General features: G+C 37.7%; 1 protein-coding gene across 1 annotated transcript in view; it reads right to left on the bottom strand.

Annotated features, from left to right (window-relative positions):
* Positions 1–9,569: 9,569 nt before the first annotated feature.
* diaph1 (diaphanous related formin 1) overlaps positions 9,570–14,342 on the bottom strand; it is a 103,260-nt gene continuing 98,487 nt past the window's right edge. Inside the window, 1 exon segment of the mRNA XM_032554889.1 lies at positions 9,570–11,447. The gene's annotated coding sequence lies outside the window, so the exon portion shown is untranslated.

The following is a 14,342-nucleotide window of genomic DNA, read 5'->3' as shown; positions in this document are numbered from 1 at the left end:
CCAATTTGTCATATATTCCTGCCTGACTGAGCATCACTGCCCAGTTTTTAGTTGCCCTTTGTTAGAGACCACCAGCCCTTTTGAGCTGTAGTGATATTATTACATCTATGAGTGTGTCTTTTTTCATGTGGGCCACTTCCAGTTGTGTCTATACACACTCGTCTTTGTTTTTACTCACTCCTCTGCCACCACCTGAGCCTCCGTTTTACCAGGCAGTCAAACAGAGCCTCTTAAAAATGAAATAAATTCATATATGAAACAGAAGGAAGAGAAAAGTTAAATCCACTAGAACAAAGGGGAAGGGAAATAAAACTACTGGAAACCCAAACACACAGAAAAAGGTGTGAGAACAGAGGAGGCAACGAAAAATACTGATGTTTGACAGCAGCAGGTGAGTGTTACCATGGCAACAAAGCAAAGGAGTGACATCATTTTTGTTCTCCAGGTGCTTTGGTATTGTCTTTGTCTTTTTTATGGAGTCTTACTTTACTGTCAGCACTTCAGTTGATGTCAGAAGGAGAGGAAATTTATTTATCTTCATTTTTCTTAGAAATTTTTAAATGTATTTTGAGCCCTAACCCTAGCATCAATTGGAATGTATGTGTAATTGTATTTAAATTATTATTATATCTTTTTATAAACTGCCATGAGATGACATTTTTATATTAATAAGCTGAAATGAACAGTATTTTCTCAGACATAAAAAAAAGTACAGAAACTAATATTTCTCCTCCCAGGATCACTTTTTTGGATCTAAATCTTGGGTCCAAAAACCTGTGTATGTAGAAGACAGAGTTATTGTTCCGGCCTGTGGTCTCCTTCCTGCTGGACGGCCCTAGAAGCCTGTCTGCCCTCTCCTCACCATATCTCTAATGCTGATCTTATGGAGGAAGCTCTTTTCAGTCGCTTCGGTCTGGGACCTCCTTCTCTTAAGCTATGATCCAAATCTCATGACCATATTTGAGGATCTGAATGTCGACAGACCACTAAATCAAGAGCTTTTATGTTTGCCTCAGCTCTGTGCTTCCTGTGATGACCAAAGCATCGCCTGCAAAACTGCAGATGAAGCCCAAATCAGACTATTCATCTCCTGCTGGATCCTACTATTACCTATTAGTTACTATTTTAATTAGCCAGAAATTACAAGATCATTTATTTTAGGTTTGCTTTAATAAACAACACCAACTGATAACAGGCTAAAATTCAGCACAAAGGTAACAGACTCTGACGTTTTGACAAAACTGAGTTCACTTTACCTGAAGAACATTTATCTGTGAGCATTTAATCTCCCAATAATAAAAATGCAAAATTTAAAGATTGAGAAATTTTCTTGTAACTACTGTGGTCAACGTTTAAAGAGACAGCATAAAAAATGGTTCAAGAAAATAATCCATGTTCATCTTTAGGATTGTGAACACGAACGTGTCATTTAAGATTTTTCAGTTTTTCCTTTTTTAACCTTGAAATGTCACTGTGGATACAGTCCTCTTTAAGTGCTGACCCTCCTTAGATGCAGACATTCCTGCAAGTCACGTCTCTGCACCACAGATACACCACACCCGAGGAAATCAGACTGTCGCAGACTCTGCTGATGTAGGTCAATTGACTGACATCTTCCTGACCTCCAATGATGTGTGTGGACGTAAATGGTGCAGGCATATAAACACGCAGATACAAATATAGTAAATTAATTCAAAAGCTCTTTATTTTTATGATCTCTACCACAGTGTAATCAAAATTTAACCCTCTGTGGCGCAGCGTACCATGTGACCGGGCCTGCAAGCACAAACATGCAGCAAATAAAAGAAAGATCTCTTCATATGGGTCAAAGAGTCGGACTCTTGTGACTTCAGCCTGACTGCTGGAGGAGACACAATAGCTTCAGGGGGATTTCCACATGAACTTTAGCATCATTTCAACTTTGTCCCATCATGCTTTTCTCTCAGTTGCTGTCACCTTCTCTGCTCTAAAACTATATGTGCTTAAAAATAGGACAGAGGAGTGTTGTGATTGTTTCCCCTGAAGGCAAAAACATATCTACTACAACTTTTATTACTGTCTCTGCTTAAACTGCAAATATTTTCAGCTACACGCTGTCTGCACACTTTCTGTCTGAGAGTTTCTATTCAGACACTTGCTGCTAAATATAAAATAATAAGAAGTCGGTGGATTGTTTGGGAGTTGAGTTTAAAGAATCACATCCACCCAACACCAATAACACAGAGACAACATTAAAGCTGGGGTATTTAACTAATCAGATGCCAGGTGGAAGGTCGTAGTGCTGTCAATCAACCTTGCTAGATGGAGAAACAAGTTACCATTTTTAGGAAAACCATTTCAATTTTTTTTCCATAATGAGTCTCATACTCATACATAATGACAGTTTTAACAAACGTGGATAACACTTTATTTGACGGGTTGTGAATAAGACTTTCCTGACACGGTCATAAACATGACATAACACCTGTCATGAACATGAGTAAGTCTTTATGAATATTTATGACTGTTGTCAAATAGTGTCATTCAGTAAATCATGACACTTTTAATACAAAGTTGACATTATTCAAAATGTCTTTGTTATGACAACTTGACATTAACCAAGAAATCATGATCTGACATAAATTTGTTATAAAAGTATTACTGATTAAACTTTAAAGATTATGTAGCTTTATGTTATTAAAGCTAGAAATTAAGCCCATCTCTTTATGAAGTTTCTGCTCTTTCTGACAATCTGCCCTCAAGAAGTCATCACAACAATGTTTCCCATGATGCCATTTACAACGGTTTTTACCAGTGTTGCACTGAGAAGTAATTTGTAGGATGAGCTGCCACGTGAGATTCAAGGGTTTTTCAAAAAATATGACAGAATCAAAGCAACACTCCAGGTGTGTTTTCTTTGATGAAGAAATAATATTATAATATAAAGCTTAAAAAATTACTTTGCATAGCATTCCCCCCTTTACCACACCACCAGAATGATTCACAACTCACACAATCAGAATGGTCAAGGACGTTGCTTGCTTAGGAAAAGTTGTGTCAGGTTTGTTGCATCTACAATGCTTACTGAGTTTAGTAGTAAACAAGATGTTAGTGCCCACATTATTTGTTTGCTACACATGTAAAGGCTCTATAGGGATCACTGACAGCCTGTGTGATTGTGAGAAAATCAAAGGGCAGCAAAAAGTAACACTATGTGGATAAACATGACTCTGTAACCTCTGGTGCGTATTGATGGGTGCTGCCCTACCCTTGCTCTTGCTCTTGTGATGATTTAAAACCTACAGTGAGAAAGTGTTCCGTTAATATGTGGCATGATATCTGAAGATGCTTAAAAAAAATTGAGGCGATTGTTATTTTGAAGGAGCACAGCAAAAATGGTGGAGGTAAAATAAAAATTGCATGTCATATTTCCCAGAGTTTCATCATGCCAGTGAAGGCAGAGGGAAGATCTATTTCCTCCTTTATTTAGCCAGTAAGTATCAGAGAAAATAATCCATGGATGGCGAGACAAGCAAAAATACAGGAGAGACTAGAGGAATGTTAACATATTTTAAAAAAAAAGTTTCTCTTTGGATATCAATGTGTAATAAAATAAAGCAAACTTCACAAGAAAAAAGCAGAAAATCTAATCCGTTTGATACTGTTTGTAATTATTCCCAACGTGAGAGACCTATCAGAGGAATATTGATCCTTTGCAACTACCTCACTTAATCATTCGAAGCATTGAACTGAAGGGACTGTCTGAAATTGTTTTCTAAAGTTGTTTTGCCAGTTTATTCATGGCTTCTGCTTGTTCAAGTCGAGCTAATTTGTCTTAGAACGTAACACACCTGGTCTGGACCCCGAGATGACGGTATTTACAAAAGTTGGAAATAGCTAGCTTAGAAACCGACCCATTCCTCGACCCTCTCCAGGTATGTTCATCAAATTACCGACTTTGCCCGAATTAACAAGATGATTTATGTCACTTTGTCATAAAACAGCGTTTCCCCTTACACCGGAGCAGCCTTAAAAACGTACAGAAGACAAGACGCTAACCAGTTTCTTCCGTATATGCTAGGCTACATGACATTGTTTCCATGGTTACTAATAGTTAGACACTTCGCCACAATGCGATATTTGACATCTTTTTTAAAAGTGAAATCAGCTAAATAAAAAGGATATTGGGCTACCCCGTGTGTGTTTATGACAGTCATTACAATTTAAGTTTTTTTTAATGTCCGTCATGGTGGAGCCGAAAGAGTTTCGAAGAGCGTGACGTCACGTGCAAAGGGTCAATACATCAATATGTAATTTTTTAATTCTTTTATTCTGCCACCTTGCTATACTTGGGGAACTGTTAATATAACTGTGAAATTACTGAGCCTTTTATAAAAGAAAAAAAGATAATAGAATAAAATAAAATAGAAAAAAATCAATTGAGTGGACGATAAATATCAAAATGTTTCTAATTAGTTGAATCAGACATATATTCCAAGAATAAAACAAAAATCAACTTATCTTAAAATGTTTTAGACATGCAGTTTATATTTGTAGACTTTGATTTTTCAACCTAAATTTTATAAACAAAATACAACAAATCCAACATGGATTATTTGGATATAGGGTCCGGTCATTTGCCCTGCCCCCCGGTCCCATGCTGACTTGTTCCGCTAGTGATCAAAGGCCTCTTCCCAACATGATGTCAGTTGCAGATGCTTGTGCTGACATGCAGGATGAGCTGAATGTTTTCTCAGCAGAAATATTTTGTTTCAGGGAGTCGTGTGAGCAATGAGGAAACGAAGGACAAACACATGGAAATTAAATGACAAGCAGAAGACTTTTAAAAGGGCCACACAATTAAGAGAAAATGTTACTGTTTATAGGAATAGTGGAAGCAGCTCAACAACTATAACTAAACCGAGATGGACAGATTCCTGCATGAGTCAGAGAGAAGATTTCTGGGCTTGAATCCTGTTGCTTCAGGGTGACGACCGGTCGCCATGAGACGATGGAGATGTCACTCACAGGTGCAGCGGCACAGCCAATCGGTCCCATTTTAATTCATTGTTAATTGTGTGTCACATGGAGGATGTTTTACAAACAACCGAGTAATCGGATCATGTTGAAATCATAAAGATATAACGGCTGATGCAGGAGGACTAAATGGAAAAGATTAAGATGCAGTGGCAGGAGGTTAGCCACTCACTTGTAGGCAAATTCAGTGCAACAACCAATCTACTCATTCAAATTCATTTAATTCAGTTTATATGAATTGAATTATATGAGGCTATATGGTGTATGGACATTCAGTCAGTTATATTCCAATTGGAGAATCGAGATCGAGAGAAGGTTTCTTAAGTAAAGGTTTAATTACAGAGAGGGGCCTCTCATAGACTCCCTTCATACGTTTGACCTGTTATTTAGTATAGGTTAATCAAATCTAAAATGGGGGCAGTAATCAAAAGGAACATTTCTTTTGGTTGGGGCAGGGCCTCCAACATGCAAGTCAAAGGTTTGGAAGAAGCTAATATTTTGGATAAATGAGTCAAGACAGTCCAAACAAATATCCGGTGCTGTAGTTTCATTTTGTTCTGCCTGACTTAGTGGGGATGAAATAATCACGTTAAGAAGAATCCCTGTGATTCTGTGTTTAAAACAATCAGATTTATTCATAAAAATTCCATGAAGTCATTATTGCTGAGCTGAGGATGTGGGTAGCTCAACGGAACTATTACTCCAAGATTGACAACTGTACTAAAATAAAAAAAAAACTTGAATTACTCTCATTTTGCTCTATTAATAATGAAAAAATGCTGTTACAGTTTGGTGAAACATTTTTATGCAACAAGAGACAATTTTTCCAGATGTGTGAAGAGCTGGGATAAGGATAAGACATACACTGATGCATGCAAACCATGTGCTACGAACAAACCTTTTTAGCTTCATTAGTAGTCAGTACAAGTCAGTTTTGTTGAGGTTTAAATGCCACTCTGGTGTATATTTCTCCCCCCAAGCAGCAGGAATGCTGAACGACGTCCAGCTTAAACTACACAGTTCCTAGAAACAGACTGAGAGAGAAAGAACCACTGAGGGGTTTACAGCCAAGTTAAAGATAAACTAAACATTTATTTCAGAGCCCCTGGCCTGGTGACACTAATGGCAGCCAAAGAAATCCAAACTGGCTGAAGAGAAATCTGACCGATGGGAGTTTGGTCTAGTAGGTAAGAGGAACTAGGAGAAGAGATGACGCAGAGCATAAAACATCACATGTTCTGTTTATGTAAATTCATTGTTTTCCCCACAGCTGAGGTCGCAGCTCTTCCGGCGCTCCCTCCCTCTCTCCTCCAGGAAGGGTGGCAGATTCACTTTGCTACCTGGAGACCGACAGCCTCGCTGCTTGGCCAATCAGAGGCTGTGAAAAACAGCCTCCTGCTCCTCCATTGGTCCCCTGCTCCCCAGAGTTCATTCCTCTATCAATGCCTTGTCATTGTGTCGTCTGGCACTGCCAAAGCCAATTATACTGCCCCCTTTTCTTCTATTCGGAGCTCTTTTCTCTCGTAGACCCCCTTCACACTTTTAACACCATGAACACACACAAACACACGCCGACTGACACATGCATACCAATCTCCTCTAGCTCCTCAGAATGTCATGATGGAGTCTGGGAATCAGGAGGACCTGAAACTCATAGTAATGAGACTTCTATATAGATCACTGTTAACCCTCATATCTGAAAACGGTTAGAATAAAATGATAAATAATAATGGAGCTGCAAGATAAATACTTCCAAGTATTTTAAGTTTTACTCCCTAAATAGTTTTTTTCCTCAGTACCATCTTTCACCTGTTGCTTTTATTTGTCTTGTTTACCCTGTAAGACCATCTGGTTTAAAGAAAAAAATAGGTTGCCTTGTGAAAGTCTAGCATGTTTGAACATATGAATATTAATAATTTTGACAAAAATAATAACTAAAGAATACAATCTTAAAACAAAAAAAAAAATAATCCCAGACTACTCACCTCTGGTTTTAATTAGAAAGTGAAAATACAGTTCAGGCTTTCAAATTTGTAGCAATTAAGACTATTTATAGATTTTTATTGTAAGACGGGGCTGTAAAACAAAGCCATGGATCAGCTGTATGTTTCGGGGAGACGTCTAAAAGTGGCAGTGTGTAAGTTTAAGTGGCATGAAGGTTTGGTGCCACACCCTTTACTCTCCAACATGTTGGGAAAACTGTGACGGGAGCTCAAAAAGACAGAAAACGCTTTTAAAAGGGTTTTGTTAGGATTAACTGTTGTAGAAACTGGCTGATGCTGCTGAGAAAGGACTCATGTCAAGTGAAGGAGGCGCAGATTCAACAAAAAATGGAACTTACTGAAATTCTGTTAAATGTACAATAGCTTGCAGTCAGATTCATGAGTAATTTCAGTTGAGAGTAAAAAACAGCAAACTGTTTTAAAAATTGATTTTATAACTTTGCACGCTACTTTCAGCATCAATGCTTCCAACCTAAGCTCACATATCTGACTTTAACCATGTCAGATATAAACCTCCATAAAATACATAATGGTTACAATCCTTATATTAAACATCAAAAGCATGATATGTCTACCAAAAACTGTCCACGTTAGCTTAAATGAGGATTAAGATTAAAATATTCATCTATATGCATGTTCTAATAATCAGCAAGTGTGACCAAAAAACCCTAAAACTAAGGAATTTATTAAGTATCATCTTAAAATGGTCTTTAGTGTTGGGCCAGAACGATTTCTGCCCTGTGGCGTTCACGTTTGTGAGCCAAACGGGAGGTCATAAAGGATTAAAGGAAGCTGTGGTTTTTCTGGTGGTGTTAACTGGTCCTGCTAATTGGGTGAAAGGAAGCTTTGGGTCCCTGAAGAATGCATGGGAGAGATATGAGAGCGCGAGTCAACGTCTCCAGGATGTTTACTGTAACGGCTTTGAAATGCACAACTCCAATTGCACAAGACTGGCACAGCAAGTTGCAAAAACTGCATGAAAACATGTGCTGTTGAAGAATGCTTTTAAAATTATTACTGGCGTGAGTATAAAATGGGTCATTCCTAAAATGACAAATTCTAAGTTTAACAAGAGTTTTGTGATTTTAAGACCCTCTAACTGGACTCGGATCTATCCATAAACATGGAGCTCTGCTCAGCTTTCTCTGTAAATTTACAGCCTAGTAAACATCAGCGAGCGAGCTGGGCTTCGCTAAGACGGCAGAATTTACAGTCTGGTCTGAAAAAGCCTGTCAAAGAATGTAACACTGAATTCAGTTTTTCTGGCTAATTTAAGGGATCAGGATCTATTAGAACAAAACAGGATTTATGTGTAACTATCTAGAATAGAAAGCACATGTACAGAAAGTAGCTGCAACCTCCAGGAATAAGTTAATAAATTATTTTAACCTGTAAGGTCGTTTTTGTGTCCACTATTTCAGAACAGAAAAAAAATATGCACAATCCTCCACTAGCAGAATCTTCAAGAAATAGTTTTATTTCTAGATATTCCCACTAAAGAATTAAGATATTGTTCTCCTAAATTTGGAGATTCTTTAATTCTTGTAAATAGACAAAATAATTTTTAAAGAGCTGCAGAGTGCGACTCTAGTCTGAAACTGTCTAAAATTGTGCAGCTGACAGAAAACTTTAGGATGTTGTGTTGGAGAGTCTAAAGTTACACCACTCAGGCTTTGCTTGATTCCCTTGTTTTTTAAAAAAGGAACTCGAGCAAGAAACCGATTTACAGGTTATTTGCTTCAAAACTCGCGTCTTACCAAAAGAAAATGAAGTTACAAGATTATCCATGTATTACAGAAAATGACTAAACTTTATCCTCCTGTTGGATTGATGCTTATAATACTAAGCCGTTGAAGTTCTTAAGTTTTGATGCATTTATTGAATATGGAAAAAGTGTGAAAAATGTTTTTTCCGTTTTTGCCCCTCATCTCTTCAGTCACAGCCAAAGTAAGGTTATCCACAATGAGAGCTGCATCTAGAAATAAAAGCCAGCTAAACCTGTGTAGCCTGCTGGTCTGAACAAAGTTTTGCTCTACTGAGCCACATAAGTATTTTGGCTTTCAAGAATACTGTGTCAGTAAAAATAAAAAAAACAGAAATGTCTATGAATGAAAAAAAATAAAAAAATCATGTATCAATGACACTGCAGAGTCATTTTCCATATCTCTCACTGCACACACACACACACACACACACAGAGGAGACTTTCCTGTTGTATACTGGCAATCAATGTTGGAAAAATCTATCTGGAAACACTTGAGCCGTGGAAAATCTTTGGATTTATCTGCAGAAATAATCAACTTCACTGTTTATTCATTCTTGTGCTGCCTTTTGGCCATAAAATTACAAAAGGCCAGACTGCAGTGACTGGATGGTATTTTACAGCACAATGTGTTTACAAGAGAGGGAGGAGCAGAGCTGCAAAAAACATGTCACAATCAATTTACTGAGAGCCCAAAAGAAAGATCTTAGTAAACAGGAAAGTATACGGGTAGAAAATATCACCAGGCAAAAAAAAAAACAAAAAAAAAAACAAAACAGAGCGAACACTTTAATTTAAGACATTTTAATTCAAAATTACAGAAGGAATGTGCATTTTCTTATTGTGTAAATCATTAAAATTATTGTAAAAGTTTATTTGGAACAATATATGTTATAGAAGGACAAAAAAAAAGTACAGAAAAAGAAGAAATAACTCAGCCAGACTATTCCAGTGGTGTTCTGATGTTCCTATTGTTGGAAGCTTACAATCTAGTGCTGCCTACCTGAACACGGAAAATCATTAACACAGCAGTTACATCGGTTTAATTACAGCAACGAGATGATTTGTGCAGGTGGATATTTCCTGTGTTTCAAGATTAAAATAAAGCACTAGAATCCAGGCTCAGACATTACCACACCTCTAGTGCTTCACTGGGATCCGTTCCATGACCTTTAAGTGCCACTTTCTCCCAAAATAAACAAAGAGAAAAAGTAATAAACATTCATTTTTACAGAACATACCATATCAGTGCTGCGCTGACTGACTTATAAAGAGCTGGGCTGCAGGTTACACTGAAGGATTTGCATAGGAGGAGACGCTGCATTGAGCAGCTGACATCACCTGGCGTGCTTCCTGTCAGGTCTTACACCAAAACATCATGGCAACATGTCTGCTGAAGACTGCAGAATACAAACAGAAGCGAGGCCAGACATCCGGAGACGACGGCTGCAGTTCAGTGGGAGAACAGACAGACTAACAAGTGAACACAGATACTTGTCTCAGCAGTTTCTGGGCTGTTTTCCAGTGTGCTATACTCTCAACAGAAAGACCACAAGATCATCATTCATGACAGCCCGGTTGGTATTGTACAGTAATTACAGATGGCAACACACATGTGCATGCCAACACAGAAACCTGCAAGCAAAAACACACACACACACACACACACAGATTTGTGCACACAAAACTAAAAATAAGTGGATAATTTCACACTCAAGTTTTTCTTGTATACAAAAAAACAGAGGAATGCAAACTACTGTGGCTACAGTATGTCTGTATGAAACCACACTTTGAAAAATATTTTTGGTTTCTATGTAAATTCACTCCCCATTACAGTGTAGGTTATGGTCTACATTTTTATTTGTACAAAATAACCATTTGATGCACACCATTGAGATAAATCGTGTCTACAAGATAAACTCGGGTGAAGCGTAATGATCTGGTCCACATGCTCTCTTCAGTGGGAACTACACCGGACTACACTTCCAAGTGAAATTATGAGACTCATTGGCACTTCAATAAAACACATGGACAAAGTATTACAGACGCACAGTATCGCAAAATGTTACAAAGAAGTACTTTTTACCTTGTTGGGAAAAAAATGAGAAAGTTTCTATTGTACAGACATCCTGGAATAAGCCGTAATTTCTGATAGGAAATTGCTGACATGAAATAAAAGGAGGTGATTCAGTCCTGACGAAGTCTTTGGGGAACACCCTTTGATCAAAACTTTAACCTTTAGGTGCATGCTGATGAAAGAAATTGGCAAACATTCAGAAGCTGATGCTGAGGCGAGAGGCTGGGCCTCTGGTTCTGCCTCTCTCTTACCCAGAACAGGAAAGAAATCCTGAAAATAATCCAAGCAAGCAAAGGGATCAGGAAAATAATACAATGTTGCTGTTGGCCCCTGGATTGGATAAAAATCTGTTTTCAATACCACTATATATATATATAAAAAAATTAACTTCTGTACTTGGAGGCCTAACTAGACCGAGAGGAAAGAGGGTCCAGTAGCTCCTCCAAGGATTCTGCGTCTTCTAGTTTTGGCTCCTCCTTTTCAGACTTTGCCTTCTTTTTGGGGCTTTTACTGGATGAAGTTGTGTCTTCCTGCATCAGCTCTTTGGCCAGTATGTTGGTCACTGCATGACCAGCTCGCCGGTGGTTGGCTGAGAAAGGAAAATGACAAAGTGAGATTAAAAAAATGAATATGTATTGTGCTGATGCACAATTACATGTTGAAGATGAATTGAGATACACAAAACTAAAGAAATTAGGATTTTGGGTGTTCTCACTGATGTACATTTGTTAAGGACATTTTGTATAAATCATACCCAAAACTATTGGTATTTTAAATAAGGCAAAGGAATTACTATACAAACAGGCCTTGAATATTTTGCATTACTCAGACTGTTCCATATCTAACATATTGTATTGAAATTTGGGGTTGTATTTATAAAACAGATTAAATTATTATCTTACAGAAGAGAGCTCTTAGAGCCATAAGTGGATAAAAAGACCACACAAACCTAATATTTACACAGTTAAACTTAATGAATTTATAAAGTACAATATTTTAAAATCTACTGTATGTACACAGTACAAACTTTTTTTTTTACACCAAACAATATATAAAACAAATGTGTGAAAAGAGAAAACAAATACAATGTAAAAAGAACAGATAAAAAAGTATATCCAGATTTAACTTCAATTGAATCTATCAGTTTATGCAACAGTCTTGACAGTGAGAAAAAACAACCTAAGTCTCTATCTATACTTAAGAAATGTGAAAATCCTAATGGAGTGATATGACATCGAATCAGCTGATGTTTAATTGTGATTTTTTTTGTCTTTTGAAATATGTCTAATAGTCGTCCAAATTCAATAGCTAATTTTCTCTTGACGTGAATAGGGGGGCAGATAAAAGTTTATACTTCTTGCTGCTGCTTTTCATTCATTCATTCTTTTAGTTATTGCATGAACTATTCATATTTATTGAGTGAATGAAATAAAAAATGAAATGAAAAAAAACCAAAAAACATTAAAGCATGTTACCCGGGGTTCCTAAACATTTCTCAGATCGTTTAGGAACCCTGGTACACTGTATTCAGAGATGACTAAAAGAGCAGGTCAAAAAGAAATTTCACAACTCAACTTAATCAAAACAGACAGAAGCCCAATGTGGTTTGTATGAGAAGCACATCAATGTAATATCTGGAACAACTTAGTGCTATTGTTAGATCAAAGTCCATCTGTCCTTGATATAGTGAAGCAAAATACGGGAATCAAATGGAATAAGACAGAAGTGGGAGAAGAGAAAGTGGAGTTGTTGAGAGGAACAAACAGAAATGATGTATGCAAAATCCAAGAGGTAAGGCAGCGGGTTAAACAGCAGGATGATTCATGCTGTGGGAAGATTAAAGACAGAGGGATGAATGGAAATGAAACGAAAATGGCTACAGAGACTTGAGTCAGAGAGGGAAAAAGCAGAGAGGAATGACGAGAGCTGACAGAAATAAGACAGAAATTTCATGAAGAGAATAAGTATGACGGATCGGACCCTGAGGATGCTGTCTTTTTATTCATCTACCTGCTTACAGTCATCTCCTTACGTAGCAACAGCCGCCTTATTGCTCCTCTCCTTCGCCTATTCTTTACCTCTCTTTACTCTTCTGCGTAGGAGTACAGCTGTACAGCAGCAGCCATTTTGAGCTATATAGGTCAGTGGAAGATTGCTCTTGTGTGTTGGCTATTATTTTACACCAGGTGAATGTTTAGAGGTCGTCACTCCTCACGCAGACAATGCAAAGCCAAAAAGCAAACATCAGTCCTGTAAGTAAAAATAGGCATGCAAATGAACCACGGTTTAACAAGCAACACGAGATGCAAGAAAAAACACAAAAAACTCCACACAGATTTACCGAGCACGTTTCCAGAACTAGCTGCGACAGAGACAAAACTGAGTCTACAGAAAGAGAGGAGAAAACATGTATGAATCCAGAGCTGCAGGTTTTAGGCCTGTAATCCTTTTTTATATATATCAGTTTAAATAAACAGCACAACAGCTAATGTAGCAACAATCACCTTCCACTGTTTCCTGTGGGAAACCGATCTCTCCCCATCATAAACACTCCCTCTTCTCTCATTATTTTTAGCCAATTCAACCCCTTCCTACTCATAAATGTGCTAATTAGAAATTATGCAAATGACCCAAAAACCATGAGAAACGGCACATGCTGGTGTGGCTGACTTCATGTGTGATGAACTTGTCCTACATGTTGAAACCCGTAGAGAAAAGGTTCTTCAAAGGCCTTCAACACAGCTTCTCTTCTTTCAACCTCCTCTTCCTCTTGGGAGCCGAGGAGGAGAAGAAGAGGAAGCAGGATGGGAAACAGACATTCAGACAAAAAACTGAAGTTTAAATACAAGAAGAGAAATATGATGATCTGAAATATGTTGAAAGTATTTCGGTGCACAGTCTGCAGCATATTTGCAGGATCTGTTGGGCTGATGAAGGCTGCTGATGGTCTGTTTACTGATGAATGTTTGCACACTGTAGGGGGCTTTGTAGCACAAAAAGCCGAGTGAAAAAAGTCTGCAACACATTACACTGCAGGAGACGATGTAATGAGCACCTGATGAGAGATAATGTTCTGCTGCACAATGTGTTGTGATTCTTGCGTTAACAAATAAGGATCTGGATGAGAGATGCTCTGCAGCTTTGTGCAGGTAGGCAATAGCACTCAAAGTTATTGTTTTGTCCTTCACTTTTAAATGATGTTTCCAGATCTCTCAATCTTTTTACAGCGGTCTGGGGCAACATTTCCTCAGCCTTTCTTAAAGCGTTTCTTTTTCACTCTAATTCAGTTCAGGTAGTTTCAGAAAGGTTTGTTTCGTTTATTGAACCGGTTAAATTTGATAGCAGAGTCATGCAGAAATAAAAGAGAAAAAAAAAACAAAAAAACAGACAACTTGTGGGATAAATTGGTGCTGTGTTTATCTAGCCAACTTACTAAAAGAAAAGAGCTTTACACTGGATCTGTATAAGTAGCAGCCTTTTTTCC

The sequence above is a fragment of the Xiphophorus hellerii genome, chromosome 23 (assembly GCF_003331165.1).
Source record: "Xiphophorus hellerii strain 12219 chromosome 23, Xiphophorus_hellerii-4.1, whole genome shotgun sequence".
In the NCBI taxonomy this organism is placed as follows: domain Eukaryota; kingdom Metazoa; phylum Chordata; class Actinopteri; order Cyprinodontiformes; family Poeciliidae; genus Xiphophorus; species Xiphophorus hellerii.
Note: the sequence above shows the minus strand (reverse complement) of the source record. Positions and strands in the feature narration are given on the sequence as shown.